Here is a 14,895-nt window from a genome sequence, read left to right as displayed (position 1 = left end):
AACTTGACTTGTGACTATCATCATCAAGGAGACTTGCTTCTTGGATTATTCCGTCTAGTTCTTCATAAAAGACTTGCCTTGGGGGTTGTGCACTATCCTCCTTAGCATCAACTGTAACATCCTTGACAGAATTCTCCACAATTCTGGATTCCCATGGAAGTTCAGCGTCTCCTAAGTCTTCAACCAACTCTTCTTCTTCTATAATGACAGCTTCCTCTACTTGTTCCAATATGAAGTCATGCTCTGTTCTGTCCACTGCAGTTTCTAGTATCTCTTTCATGCTACGCTCTTCATTAGATTGTTCACATGGGGTTGTGGAATGTTCTTGAATGTTCGAACGTCTAGAACATAATTGACTTATTGCCTGCTCCAGTGGATGAAGCGTTGTTTGAATTTGATCTACTGTTTCCTTGAGGCGAACCTATGATTCTGGAGGTGATAGATTTGGACATAGTACATAGGGAAGTGGGGTGTTTGGGAGTAATCAGATTGGGATTGGGGTAAATAAGGATCATATGGTGGTGAATGGTTAAAAGGCGCTTGTGAGTGTGGCGGTTCAAAGATACGTTGAGAGGGTGGTCTATAGGCACAGGGTGGGGCTTGTTGGTAGTTACAAGGTCGTCCACCATATCTATCAGCTTGGTATGCATTGTAGAATGGTCTTTGTCCATGATATCTTGGAGGGTGTTGTTGCCTAAAGGGTTGATCAAATCCTCTTGGCTCCATCCATCTTTGATTTCTCTGACCTTGATGCATATTCCTGTTATAGCTTTCACTCCTTTCAACAATATTAAGACCAAACTCAAAGCGAGAGGGGTGAGAATTCATAGTAGCTAATAAAAATTAAAAAACAAAAATAAAAACAGATAAACAGGCAAAATAAAATATTTACAATAACCAAAAATAAGGCACACGTTTGCAATTCCCCAGCAACGGCGCCATTTTGAAGAACTGAAGATTGGTGGTTTAGAAGTTATAGTAAACTCTCGTTGTAAGTAAAGTTACTAAACCAAGCAATCAACCTTTCTTACAAACGTTTTGGTTGTCACAAGTAACAAACCCCTAAATAAATTGATAACCGAAGTATTTAAACCTCGGGTCGTCTTCTCAAGGAATTGCAGGGAGGTATGTTCTTATTATTGGTTATGAAGATTTGTAAATTGGGGTTTTGAAAGTAAGGAGCAAGTAATTTAAATGACAGGTAAAATAAATAAATAACTATAAAATAAACTCTTGGCAAGGTATGAGAAATTGGAAGTCCTATCCTAGTTATCCTTATCAATGGAGATGAGAATTGAATCTTAATCCCACTTAGTTAGCCTTTACTAAAGCAAGGGAAGATCAAGTGGATTAATTAGTCTGATCTTCAGGTCCTAGTCAATTCCTAAGAAAGGACTGGAATTATTGAAGTTCAATTCAATTAGCAAAGATAACAATTATCAATCACGTTGAGTTTGATAACTCCTGAGTTACTGATTTCTTAACCAAGGCCAAAAGAGAAAAAGTAAATCTACTGGAATAAAAATGTCTTTAGATTGGAAGCAAGAGTAACGTAAATAAAAGAGACAAAAAGGGATTAAGAAAAATCCTAAATCATGAAAGGGAATAATTGGAGATTCTCTTGAATGGATGCATTCCCCCACTTCATAACCTCTGATCTATGCCTTCTGGACTTGGATTTGGGCAAAAAAGGGCTTCAAAAATTGCTGGGAGCATTTTCTGTAATTTCTGGTGCGTGGCCTCTGTCACGCGTCTTCATGGGTCATGCGATCGCGTCATCTGAAGTTTTCCTTATCATGCGTTCGCTTCGATCGTGCGTCCGCGTCATCTGCATTTTGCTCGTGGTGCGCAATCGCGTCATTCACGCGTTCGCGTCGCGCTCTCTTCGCGCTGGGCATAAGGCCGCGTCGCCCACGCGTTCGCGTCACTGCCAGTTTCTTCAAAAACTCCATTTTGTGCTTTCCTTCCATTTTTGTATGTTTCCTTTCCGTCCTTTAAGTCATTCCTGCCTTAGAAGATCTGAAACTACTTAACACACAAATCACGGCATCGAATGGTAATAAAGGGTAATTAAAATAATTATTCTTAAAGCATAGGAAACATGTATTTCACATATATCACATAAAAAGGAAGGGAAAGTAAAACCATGCAATTAACATGAATAAGTGAGTGAAGGATTGAATAAATCCCTTAAATTAAGTACAAAATACATCATAAAATATAGGTTTATCAGGTTTTGTGTGACTGGGGGTTGGTGGATTTGAGTCAGCGCGAACGCGTGGGGCACGTGATCGTGTGGCTGGGGTGAAATAGGGTTGACGCGGTCGCGTGGTTGACGCGATTGCATGGAATGGGTAAAAGATGAATGACGCGGTCGCGTGAGGGACGCGACCGTGTCGCTGAAAATTGTGCTAAACGCACAATTCCAGCGTTGTTTCAGCGCAACTCTCTGTCTCCATTTAGGGTGCCATGCTATCCACGCGACGCGGACACATCGCTCACGCTTTCGCGTTGGATGGGTGTTTTGCAAGTGACGCGTTCGCGTAATGGACGCGAACGCGTGAGCCGTTTTGTGCTAAACGCACACCAGCCACACGATTCCAGCCCAGATTTCTGGGCGTTGGATTTTTACGCCGATTTCCAGATCACGCATTCGCGTGATTGACGCGGACGCGTGGGAGGTAGTTTTCGCAACTAATGCGAACGCGTTAGCAACGCGGTCGCGTCGCGCGCTTCTCTCTTTTTTTTTAATGAAATTATGCAATTATTTAATTATGCAGTATGCAATGCTAATGAATAATATTCAGGTTCAATGAAAATAATATAATATAAAAACAAACAACACGAAATAAAATTGGAAAAGAAACGACCATACCATGGTGGGTTGTCTCCCACCTAGCACTTTTAGTTAAAGTCCTTAAGTTGGACATTGGATGAGCTTCCTGTTATGGTGGCTTATGCTTAAATTCATCCAGAAATCTCCACCAATGTTTGGAATGCCAACAGCCTCCGGGGTCCCAAACTAGGCATGTAAAGCTTTTGAGCAGCTTCAAACAGATTCTCAGGCTCCCGGGATGACGAATGTCAGAATAGATTCCAGTATCCCAAACTTTGCTTTTAAATCCGCCTTTGTCTTGATCTATATTCTTCGATCCAGGCGGTTTAGAAATTGTATTCTCACCAAGATGACCAAACGTCTTCCGAGACCCATTCAATTGAACTTGGTACCAATACGTGCACTTCGAATTGAAGCGTGTAACCTTATTGAATCTTGCACACCAGCTCTGAGTATGAGCCATTTCCCTCTTACTCTTAAAGCCGCAGAGAGCTCTAAGCTAGCCATCTGTTTCAAGCAAGCCATATTTAAGTGGAAAAGTAAGGATAAAGGTTAAGGATTGTACCCACTTGAAGCTTGTATTGGGCGGTAATGGCCTTGGGATAGGTGTTTTCAGTGGTTCTGTAAGCTCTACTCCCTTGTATTCTTCTATGAATTCCTCCACTTCCTTGCAAAATTCTTCAACTGCAACTGCATCCTGATCAAAGTCTTCTATGTCTTCCTCGTCACTTAAGTTATACGTTGGAGGTTGAGAGAAATCTACCTCAACATTATCTTCATATTCATTCGGGGAAGATTCTTCTAGCTCAAAGAATTCACTTGCAGTTGCAAGTTCATTACTAAGAGAACTTGACTTGTGATTATCATCATTAAGGAAACTTGCGTCTTGGGTTATTCTGTCTAGTTCTTCATAAAATGCCTGCTTTGGGGGTTGTGCACTATCCTCCTTAGCATCAATTGTAACGTCCTTGATGGAATTTTCCACAACTCTGGATTCCCATGGAGGTTCAGCATCTCCTAAATCTTCAATCAGTACTTCTTCTTCTCGGATAATTTGAGCTTCCTCCAATTGTTCCAGAACAAAGTTATGCTCCTTACTACCCACTGGGGTTTCTAGTGTCTCCTTCATGCTACGTTTGTCATTAGAATCTCAACATGAAGCTATTGGAGTTCCTTGAGTGTCTAAACGTCTGAAAGATAATTGATTTATTGCTTGCTCCAGCTGATGAAGGGTTGTATGAAGTTGATCTACTGTTTCCTTGAGGCGAGCCTGTGATTCTTGTGGTGATGGATATGGACATGGTACATAGGAAAGTGGTGGTGTTTGGGAGTAATTGGATTGGAATTGGGGTAAATAAGGATCATACGGTGGTGAATGGTGAAAAGGAGCTTGTGAGTGTGGTGGTTCGAAGTTATGTTGAGAGGATGGTCTATAAGCACAGGGTGGGGCTTGTTGGTAACTACTAGGAGGTCCACCATATCTATCAGCTTGGTATGCATTGTAGAATGGTCCTTGTCCATGATATCTTCGAGGGTGTTGTTGCCTAAAGGGTTGATCAGATCCTCTTGGCTTCATCCATGTTTGACTGCTTAGACCTTGATGCATATTCTTGTTATAGCTTCCACTCCTTTCAACAGATTTAGAACCAAACTCAAAGCGAGAGGGGTGAGAATTCATAGTATCTAATAGAAATAAAAAGGGAAAAATAAAAACAAGTAAACAAATAAAAGAAAAATATTTACAATAACCAATAATAAGGCACACGTTTGCAGTTCCCCGGCAACGGCGCTATTTTGACGATCGGCCCCTTTAAAATTGATAACCGAAGTATTTAAACCTCGGGTCGTCTTCTCAAGGAACTGCAGGGAGGTGTTCTTATTATTGTTTATGAGTTTTGTAAATTGGGGGTTTTGAAAGTAAGGAACAAGTAATTTAAATGACAAGTAAAATAAATAATTAATTGTAAAATAAACTCTTGGCAAGGTATGAGAACTGGAATTCCTATCCTAGTTATCCTTATCAGTGGCGATGATAATTGGGTTTTAATCCCATTTAATTAACCTTTACTAAACAAAGGAAAGTCAAGTGGACTAATCAATTTGATCCTCAGTCCTAGTCAATTCCTAAGGAAAGACTAGAGTTATTGGAATTCGATTCAATTAGCAAAAATAACAATTATCAATCACGATGAGTTTGATAACTCAAGAGTCTCCAATTAATCAATTAAAGCCGAGAATATGAATAGCTAAATTATAAATCTAAAATACCTCTATTCCATTAATAAAAGAAAATCAATCTAAACATAAAGAGTTCATAAGCCAATTTGGCAACATAAGTAATTAAATGAGAGCATTAAAGTATTTGAAAGTAAAAGAGATTATAAAGTAAAAGGAATATTGAACCTGATAAAGAGTTTGAAATACTAAATCCTTTAAGAGGAATCCTAATCCTAAAACCTAAGAGAGAGGAGAGAACCTCTCGCTCTAAAAACTACATCTAAATTGTGAAAAATGAATAATCGAAGGCCTCCTTCTGAATGGATGCATTCTCCCACTTTATAACCTTTAATCTGTGCTTTCTGTACTTGGATCTGGACCAAAAAGGGTTTCAGAAATCACTGGGAGCATTTTCTGTAGTTTCTGGTGCGTGGCGTCTGTCACGCGTGCGCGTGGGTCACGCAGTCGCGTCATCTGGGAGTTTTCCTTATCACGCGTTCGCTTCGGTCATGCATACGCGTCATCTGCGTTCTACTCATGGTGCGCGTCCGCATCAATCACGCGTTCACGTCACTGCCTTTTCGCGCTGGGCATGCGGCCGCGTCGTCCATACGTTCGCGTCACTTCCAGTTCCTTCAAAAACTCCATTTTGTGCTTTCCTTCCATTTTTGTATGTTTCCTTCTCATTCTTTAAATCATTCCTGCCTTAGGGGATCTGAAAATACTCAACACACAAATCACGGCATCGAATGCTAATAAAGGTAATTAAAATAATTATTTTTAAAGCATAGGAAACATATTTTTCACATACATCACATAATAAGGAAGGGAAAGTAAAACCATGCAATTTCATATGAATAAATGGGTGAAGAGTTGAATAAATCACTTAAATTGAGCACAAAATATATCATACAATATGGGTTTATCAGCGACGCATACGCGTCGCATGGCTAGTTTGGTTTTCACGCATCCCGTGATGCACGCGTACGCGTCGCACCCCATTTCTACATTCGTACTTCTTTCTTCTCTCCTTTCTACTTCTTTCTTCCTTCTTACTTACTTTCGTCTTCGTCATCTCTTTCATTCTATTTTTCCTATTGCATTTGCATACTTTCATTCATTACATTTTAATTTTGTGCATATTTTTATTTTCTTTTTCTAAGTTCTTATTTCACCATTGGTGTTAAATGTTTTTATTTAACTGTTGCATCTTCTCTTGCATTACTGATGAGCGGATAATTTATACGCTTTTTGGCATTGTTTTTACATAGTTTTTAGTATGATTTAGTTAGTTTTTAATATATTTTTATTAGTTTTTAAATAAAAATCACATTTCTGGACTTTACTATGATTTTGTGTATTTTTCTATGATTTCAGGTAATTTCTGGCTAAAATTGAGGGACTTGAGCAAAAATCAGATTCAGAGGTTGAAGAAGGACTGCAGATGCTGTTGGATTCTGACCTCCCTGCACTCAAAGTGAATTTTCTGGAGCTATAGGAGTCCAAATGGCACGCTCTAAATTGCCTTGAAAGTAGACATCCAGGGCTTTCCAGCAATATATAATAATCCATACTTTGCCCGAGTTTAGACGACGCAAACTGGTATTCAACGCCAGCTCTCTGCCCTATTCTGAAGTTAAATGCCAGAAACAGGTTGCAAAGCAGAGTTAAACGCTAGAAACAGGTTACAAACTGGCGTTTAACTCCAAGGAAGACCTATACATGTGAAAGCTTCAATGCTCAGTCCAAGCACACACCAAGTGGGCCCGGAAGTAGATTTCTACATCATTTACTTATCTCTGTAAACCATAGTAACTAGTTTAGTATAAAATAGAACTTTTTACTATTGTTTTTACATCTTTGGATTATCTTTAGTTTCATCTTTGGATGTTTAGTTCTGAGACCATGGAGGCTGGCCTCTCGGCCATGCCTGGACCTTGTTCTTACGTATTTTCAACGGTAGAGTTTCTACACACCATAGATTAAGGTGTGGAGCTCTGCTGTTCCTCATGAATTAATGTAAAGTACTATTATTTTTCTATTCAACTCAAGCCTATTTCTTATCTGAGATATACACTTGTTCTTCAACCAGAGGAAGGTGATGATCCGTGACACTCATCATCATTCTCACCCATGAACACGTGCCTGACAACCACCTCCGTTCTACTTGCAATCGCTTAAGTGCATATCTCTTAGCTTTCTGGTTCACGACACATGGTTGCCTCGCCTGACAACCGAGTCTTCCATTCCATGAGATCAGAGTCTTCGTGGTATAGGCTAGAATTATTAGCGGCCATTCTTGAGATCTGGAAAGTCTAAACCTTGTCTGTGGTATTCCGAGTAGGATCCGGGAAGGGATGGCTGTGACGAGCTTCAAACTCGCGAGTGCTGGGTGTAGTGACAGACGTAAAAGGATGACTGAATCCTATTCTAGTATGATCGATAACTGACAGATGAATAGCCGTGTGGTGACAGCGCATTTTGGACCATTTTCACTGAGAGGACGGGATGTAGCCATTGACAATGGTGATGCCCTGCATAAGCTTGCCATAGAAAGGAGTGGGAATGATTGGATGAAGACAGCAGGAAAGCAGAGGTTCAGGAGGAACGAAAGCATCTCTATACGCTTATCTGAAATTCTCACTAATAAATTACATAAGTATCTCTATCTTTATTTTACATTTTATTTATCTTTTAATTATTAAAACTCTATAACCATTTGAATCCGCCTGACTGAGATTTACAAGGTGACCATAGCTAGCTTCAAGCCGACAATCTCCGTGGGATCGACCCTTACTCACGTAAGGTTTATTACTTGGACGACCCAGTGCACTTGCTAGTTAGTTGTGCGAAGTTGTGACAAAGTGTGATTCACGTTTGAGAGCACCAAGTCTTTTGGCGCCGTTGCCGGGGAGGGAACGAACAACAATTTCGCATTTGTTTCTGGCAACAACAGTGCCAAGTTTTTGGTCCGGCAACAACACCAAGTTTTTGGCGCCGTTGCCGGGGATTGTTCGAGTTTGGACAACTGACGGTTCATCTTGTTGCTCAGATTAGGTAATTTAATTTTAATTTTAACTCTTTGTTTTTAGTAATTTTTGAAAATATATATATATATATATTTTTCAAAAAAAATATACTTTATGTTCTTCAGAATTTTTAAGAAGGAATTCTAGATTTTCATGAAACATGTTGAAGCCTGGCTGGCTGTAAAGCCATGTCTAATTCTTTTGGACTGAGGCTTCCACTCATCAGCACAGAAGCAAGTTGAATGAAGTATCAGCTGTAGTATGTTTGATTTGTATCTGCTAAAGCTTGGCTGGCCGTTGGCCATGTCTAGTGTTTTGGACCGGAGCTTTCACTGAAAGCTTAGTTGGCTAGTAAGCCATGTCTAATTCCTGGACTGGAGCTTTAGACTAACATTGCAAGATTCCTGGAATTCCTATTAAAAATTTTGAAATCCTTATTTTCTTTTTCAAAATAATTTTTGAAAAATATACAAAAAAATTTAATAATAAAATCATAAAAATAAAAAAAAATAATTTGATTTTTCTTGTTTGAGTCTTGTGTCAGTTTTTAAGTTTGGTGTCAATTGCATGTTTATCTCTTTCTTGCATTTTTTGAAAACTCATGCATGATGTTCTTCATGATCTTCAAGTTGTTCTTGATGAATCCTCTTGTTTGATCTTTAATTTTTATTGTTTTGTGTCTTTTCTTGTTTTTCATATGCATTCTTGAATTCTTAGTGTCTAAATATTAAAAAAAGTCTAAGTTTGGTGTTTTGCATGTTTTCTTTTATTGAAAATTTTTCAAAAATACATACTTGATGTTCATCATGATCTTTAAAGTGTTATTGGTGTTCATCTTTGCATTCAAAGTGTTCTTGCATGTTTCCCTTGTTTTGATCCATAATTTTCATGTCTGGAGTCTTTTTGTTATTTTTCTCTTTCTTCATTAAAAATTCAAAAATCAAAAAATTATCTTTCCCTTATTTCACTCATAATTTTCGAAAATTTGATTTGATCTAGTCAAAAGTTTTAAAAATTTAGTTATTTCTTATGAGTCAAATCAAATTTTCAATTTAAAAAATTCTATCTTTTTCAAATCTTTTTCAAAATTCAAATCTTTTTCATTTTTCTTTCATAATTTTCGAAAATTTCTAAAATCAATTTTCAAAATCTTTTTTTATTTTTATTTCATGTTTCCAAAATTATTATTAACAATTAATGTGATTGATTCAAAAAATTTTCAAGTTGTTACTTGCCTATTAAGAAAGGTTCAATCTTTAAAGTTTAAATCATATCTTTTTGTTTCTTGTTAGTCAAGTAATCAACTTTAATTTTCAAAATCAAATCTTTTTAAATGTCTTTCTCAAATCTTTTTTAAAATAAGTTTCAATCACATCTTTTTCAAAATCAATTTCAAAATCTTTTCTAACTTCTTTTCTAACTTCCTATCTTTTCAAAATTTGATTTTCAAATCTTTTTCAATTAACTACTTGAATTATTGTTTGATTTTAAAAGTTTACTATTTCAATCATATCTTTTTCAAAACTACCTAACTAATTCTCTCTCTAATTTTCGAAAATCACCTTCCCCTTTTTCAAATTTCCTTTTTAATTAACTATTTGTTTTAATATTTAATTTGATTTAATTTTATTTTTTAATTATCGAATTTTAATTTTTAATTCTAAATTAAAAACAAAAATATTTTTCTTTTCTTTTCAATTATTTTCGAAAATTCTTCTCTCACCTCCTTCTAATTATTTATTTATCTACTAACACTTCCCTTCTTCTTAAAAATTCGAACCCTCTCCTTCTTTCTGTGTTCGAATTTCTTTTCTTCTTCTACTCACATAAAGGAATCTCTATACTGTGACATAGAGGATTCCTCTTCTTTTCTGTTTTCTTCTTTTTCATATGAGCAGGAACAAGGATAAGAACATTCTTGTTGAAGCTGATCCTGAACCTGAAAGGACTCTGAAGAGGAAGCTAAGAGAAGCTAAAGCACAACTCTCTGGAGAAAATCTAACAGAAATTTTTGAAAAAGAAGGAGACATGGCCGAAAATAATAACAATGCAAGGAAGATGCTTGGTGACTTTACTGCACCAAATTCCAATTTACATGGAAGAAGCATCTCAATCCCTGCCATTAGAGCAAACAATTTTGAGCTAAAGCCTCAATTAGTTTCTCTGATGCAACAGAACTGCAAGTTTAATGGAGTTCCATCAGAAGATCCTTTTCAGTTCTTAACTGAGTTCTTATAGATATGTGATACTGTTAAGACCAATGGGGTTGACTCCGAGGTCTACAGGCTTATGCTTTTCCCGTTTGCTGTAAGAGACAGAGCTAGAATATGGTTGGACTCTCAACCTCAAGATAGCCTGAACTCTTGGGATAAGTTGGTCACGGCTTTCTTAACCAAGTTTTTTCCTCCTCAAAAGCTTAGCAAGCTTAGAGTGGATGTTCAAACCTTCAAACAGAAAGAAGGTGAATCCCTCTATGAAGCTTGAGAGAGATATAAGCAACTGACCAAACAGTGTCCTTCTGACATGCTTTCAGAATGGACCATCCTGGATGTATTTTATGATGGTCTGTCTGAATTATCAAAGATGTCATTGGACCATTCTGCAGGTGGATCCATTCACCTAAAGAAAATGCCTGCAGAAGCTCAAGCACTCATTGACATGGTTGCAAATAACCAGTTCATGTACACTTCTGAAAGGAATCCTGTGAGTAATGAGACGCCTCAGAGGAAGAAAGTTCTTAAAATTGATACTCTGAATGCCATATTGGCTCAGAATAAAATATTGACTCAGCAAGTCAATATGATTTCTCAGAGTCTGAATGGATTCAAGCTGCATCCAACAGTACTCAAGAGGCATCTTCTGAAGAAGAAGCTTATGATCCTGAGAACCCTGGAATAGCAGAGGTGAATTACATAGGGGAACCCTATGGAAATACCTATAATCCCTCATGGAGAAATCATCCAAATTTCTCATGGAAGGATCAACAAAAGCCTCAACAAGGCTTTAATAATAGTGGAAGAAACAGGTTTAGTAATAGCAAGCCTTTTCCTTCATCCACTCAGCAACAGACAGAGAATTCTGAGCAGAATCCATCTAGCTTAGCAAATATAGTCTCTGGTCTATCTAAGGCCACTTTAAGTTTCATGAATGAAACAAGGTCCTCCATTAGAAATTTGGAGGCACAAGTGGGCCAGCTGAGTAAAAGGGTCACTGAAACTCCTCCTAGTACTCTTCCAAGTAATACAGAAGAAAATCCAAAAAGAGAGTGCAAGGCCATTACCTTACATGGTGTGGCCGAATCCAAAGAGGAGGAGGAGGGCGTGAATCCTAGTGAGGAAGACCTTCTGGGACGCTTAGTGACCAATAAGGAGTTTCCCTTTGAGGAACCAAAGGAATCTGAGGCTCATCTAGAGACCATAGAGATTCCATTGAACCTCCTTCTGCCCTTCATGAGCTCTGATGAGTATTCATCCTCTGAAGAGGATGAAGACATTACTGAAGAGCAAGTTGCTAAGTACCTTGGTGCAATCTTGAAGCTGAATGCCAAATTATTTGGTAATGAGACTTGGGAAGATGAACCTCCCTTGCTCACCAATGAACTAAATGCATTGGATAGGTAGAAATTACCTCAAAAGAAATAGGATCCTGGTAAATTCCTAATTCCATGTAACATAGGCACCATGACCTTTGAGAAAGCTCTGTGTGACCTGGGGTCAGGCATTAACCTTATGCCACTCTCTGTAATGGAGAAACTTGGGATCTTTGAGGTGCAAGCTGCCAGAATCTCATTAGAGATGGCAGAAAACTCAAGAAAATAGGGTTATGGACTAGTAGAGGACGTGTTAGTAAAGGTTAAAGGCCTTTACATCCCTGCTGATTTCATAATCCTAGACACTGGGAAGGATGAGGATGAATCCATCATCCTTGAAAGACCCTTCCTAGCCACAGCAAGAGCTGTGATTGATGTGGACATAGGAGAATTGGTCCTTCAACTGAATGAGGACAACCTTGTGTTTCAAACTCAAGGATCTCCTTCTGTAACCATGGAGAGTAAGCATAAAAAGCTTCTCTCACTGCAGAGTCAACCAAAGCCCCCACAGTCAAACTCTAAGTTTGGTGTTGAACCCCCACAACCAAACTCTAAGTTTGGTGTTGGGAGGTTCCAACAATGCTCTGAACATCTGTGAGGCTCTATGAGAGCTCACTGTCAAGCTATTGACTTTAAAGAAGTGCTTGTTGGGAGGCAACCCAATGTTATTTAATTATATCTATTTATTTTTAATTGTTATTTTATGTTTTTTTTGGTTGATGATCATGTGGAGTCACAAAAACTACTGAAAAATCAAAAATAGAATGAAAAATAGCTTTAAAAATAGCTCACCCTGGAGGAAGAACTTATTGGCATTTAAACGCCAGTAAGAAGCATGAAACTGGCGTTTAACGCCAGAAAGAAGCATCAAGCTGGCGTTAAACGCCAGAAACAAGCACTAGACTGGCGTTTAACGCCAGAACAGAGCATGGAAGTGGCGTTAAACGCCAGAAACAGGCAACATTTGGGCGTTTAACGCCAAAAACAAGCAGCAGTCTGGCGTTAAACGCCAGGATTGCACAGCAAGGGCGTTTTACATGCCTAATTGGAGCAGGGATGTTAAGTCCTTGGCCCCACTGGATCTGTGGACTCCACAGGATCCCCACAGGATCTGTGGACCGCACAGGATCCCCACCACTTCTTTTCTGCTCATTCACACCTTTTCCATAACACTCTTCCCCAAAATAACGTCCACCAATCACCTCCATTACTCCTCCAAAACCATCATACAACCCACATACACCCACCCCCTCAAATTCAAACCATTCACACACCTCCATCTCCTCCATTTTCTTCTTCTTCTACTTACTTCTTTCTTCTTTTGCTCGAGCACGAGTAAACCTTCTAAGTTTGGTGTGGTAAAAGCATTGCTTTTTATTTTTCCATAACCATTTATGGCACCTAAGGCCAGAGACATCCTCATTGAAGAGGACAAGCCCATCACTAAGAAAAGGATGGAGCAAACAAGAGATCATGGACCTCAACAAGAGCATGAGGAAATTCCCTACCATGAAATCCCTGTGATGTCTCAAGGGATGCACTTTCCTCCACAAAACTATTGGGAGCAAATCAACACCTCCCTAGGAGAATTAAACTCTAACATGGGACAACTAAGAATGGAGCACCAAGAGCACTCCATCATCCTCCATGAGATTAGAGAAGATCAAAGAGTTATGATGGAGGAGCAACAAAGACAAGGAAGAGACATAGAGGAGCTCAAGAGCACCATTGGTTCTGCAAGAAGTGGAAGACGCCACCCTCACTAAGGTGGACCCGTTCCTTAATCTCCTTGTTCATATTTTCCTGTTTTTCGTTTACTATGCCTTATGTTTTATTTATGTTTGTGTCTTTACTACATGATCATTAGTATTTAATTGTCTATGCCTTAAAGTTATGAATGTCCTATGAATCCATCACCTCTCTTAAAGGAAAAATGTTTTAATTACAAAAGTTTTAATTATTTTGATGTGGTAACAATACTTTCTGTTTTCTGAATGAATGCTTGAACAGTGCATATATCTTTTGAAATTCTTGTTTATGAATGTTAAATATGTTGGCTCTTGAAAGAATGATGAAAAAGGAGACATGTTATCTGATCATCTGAAAAATCATAAAAATGATTCTTGAAGCAAGAAAAAGCAGTGAATACAAAAGCTTGCGAAAAAAAAAGAAAAGAAAAATGGAGAAAAAAAAAGAAAAAAGAAAAAAAAGAAAGAAAAAGAAAAAGCAAGCAGAAAAAGCCAAAAGCTCTTTAAACCAAAAGGCAAGAGCAAAAAAGCCAATAGCCCTTAAAACCAAAAGGCAAGGGTAATAAAAAGGATCCAAGGCTTTGAGCATCAGTGGATAGGAGGGCCTAAAGGAATAAAATCCTGGCATAAGCGGCTAAACCGAGCTGTCCCTAACCATGTGCTTGTGGCGTGAAGGTGTCAAGTGAAAACTTGAGACTGAGCGGTTAAAGTTGAGGTCCAAAGAAAAAGAAGAGTGTGCTTAAGAACCCTGGACATCTCTAATTGGGGACTTTAGCAAAGTTGAGTTACAATCTGAAAAGGTTCACCCAGTTATGTGTCTGTGGCATTTATGTATCTGGTGGTAATACTGGAAAACAAAGTGCTTAGGGCCACGGCCAAGACTCATAAAGTAGCTGTGTTCAAGAATCAACATACTGAACTAGGAGAATCAATAACACTATCTGAATTCTAAGTTCCTATAGATGCCAATCATTCTGAACTTCAATGGATAAAGTGAGATGCCAAAACTATTCAAGAGGCAAAAAGCTACTAGTCCCGCTCATCTGATTGGAGCTAAGTTTTATTGATATTTTGGAATTTATAGTATATTCTCTTTTTTTTATCCTATTTAATTTTTAGTTGCTTGGGGACAAGCAACAATTTAAGTTTGGTGTCGTGATGAGCGGATAATTTATACGCTTTTTGGCATTGTTTTTACATAGTTTTTAGTATGATTTTGTTAGTTTTTAATATATTTTTATTATTTTTTAAATAAAAATCACATTTCTGGAGTTTACTATGAGTTTTTGTATTTTTCTGTGATTTCAGGTAATTTCTGGCTAAAATTGAGGGACTGGAGCAAAAATTAGATTCAGAGGTTGAAGAAGGACTGCAGATGCTGTTGGATTCTGACCTCCCTGCACTCAAAGTGAATTTTCTGGAGCTACAAGAGTCCAAATGGCGCGCTCTCAATTGCGTTGAAAAGTAGACATCGAG

General features: G+C 38.1%; 1 non-coding gene across 1 annotated transcript; it reads right to left on the bottom strand.

Annotated features, from left to right (window-relative positions):
- Window positions 1-10,503: 10,503 nt before the first annotated feature.
- Window positions 10,504-10,611, bottom strand: LOC148555630 (small nucleolar RNA R71). Its single transcript, XR_015887171.1, has one exon. It is a non-coding gene; the product is annotated as a small nucleolar RNA R71 (small nucleolar RNA).
- Between the last annotated feature and the right edge of the window lie 4,284 nt (window positions 10,612-14,895).

This window comes from Arachis ipaensis, chromosome B6 (genome assembly GCF_059453495.1).
Source record: "Arachis ipaensis isolate K30076 ecotype BB chromosome B6, ASM5945349v1, whole genome shotgun sequence".
Taxonomy (NCBI): domain Eukaryota; kingdom Viridiplantae; phylum Streptophyta; class Magnoliopsida; order Fabales; family Fabaceae; genus Arachis; species Arachis ipaensis.
This window is presented reverse-complemented; position numbering and strand designations above follow the sequence as displayed.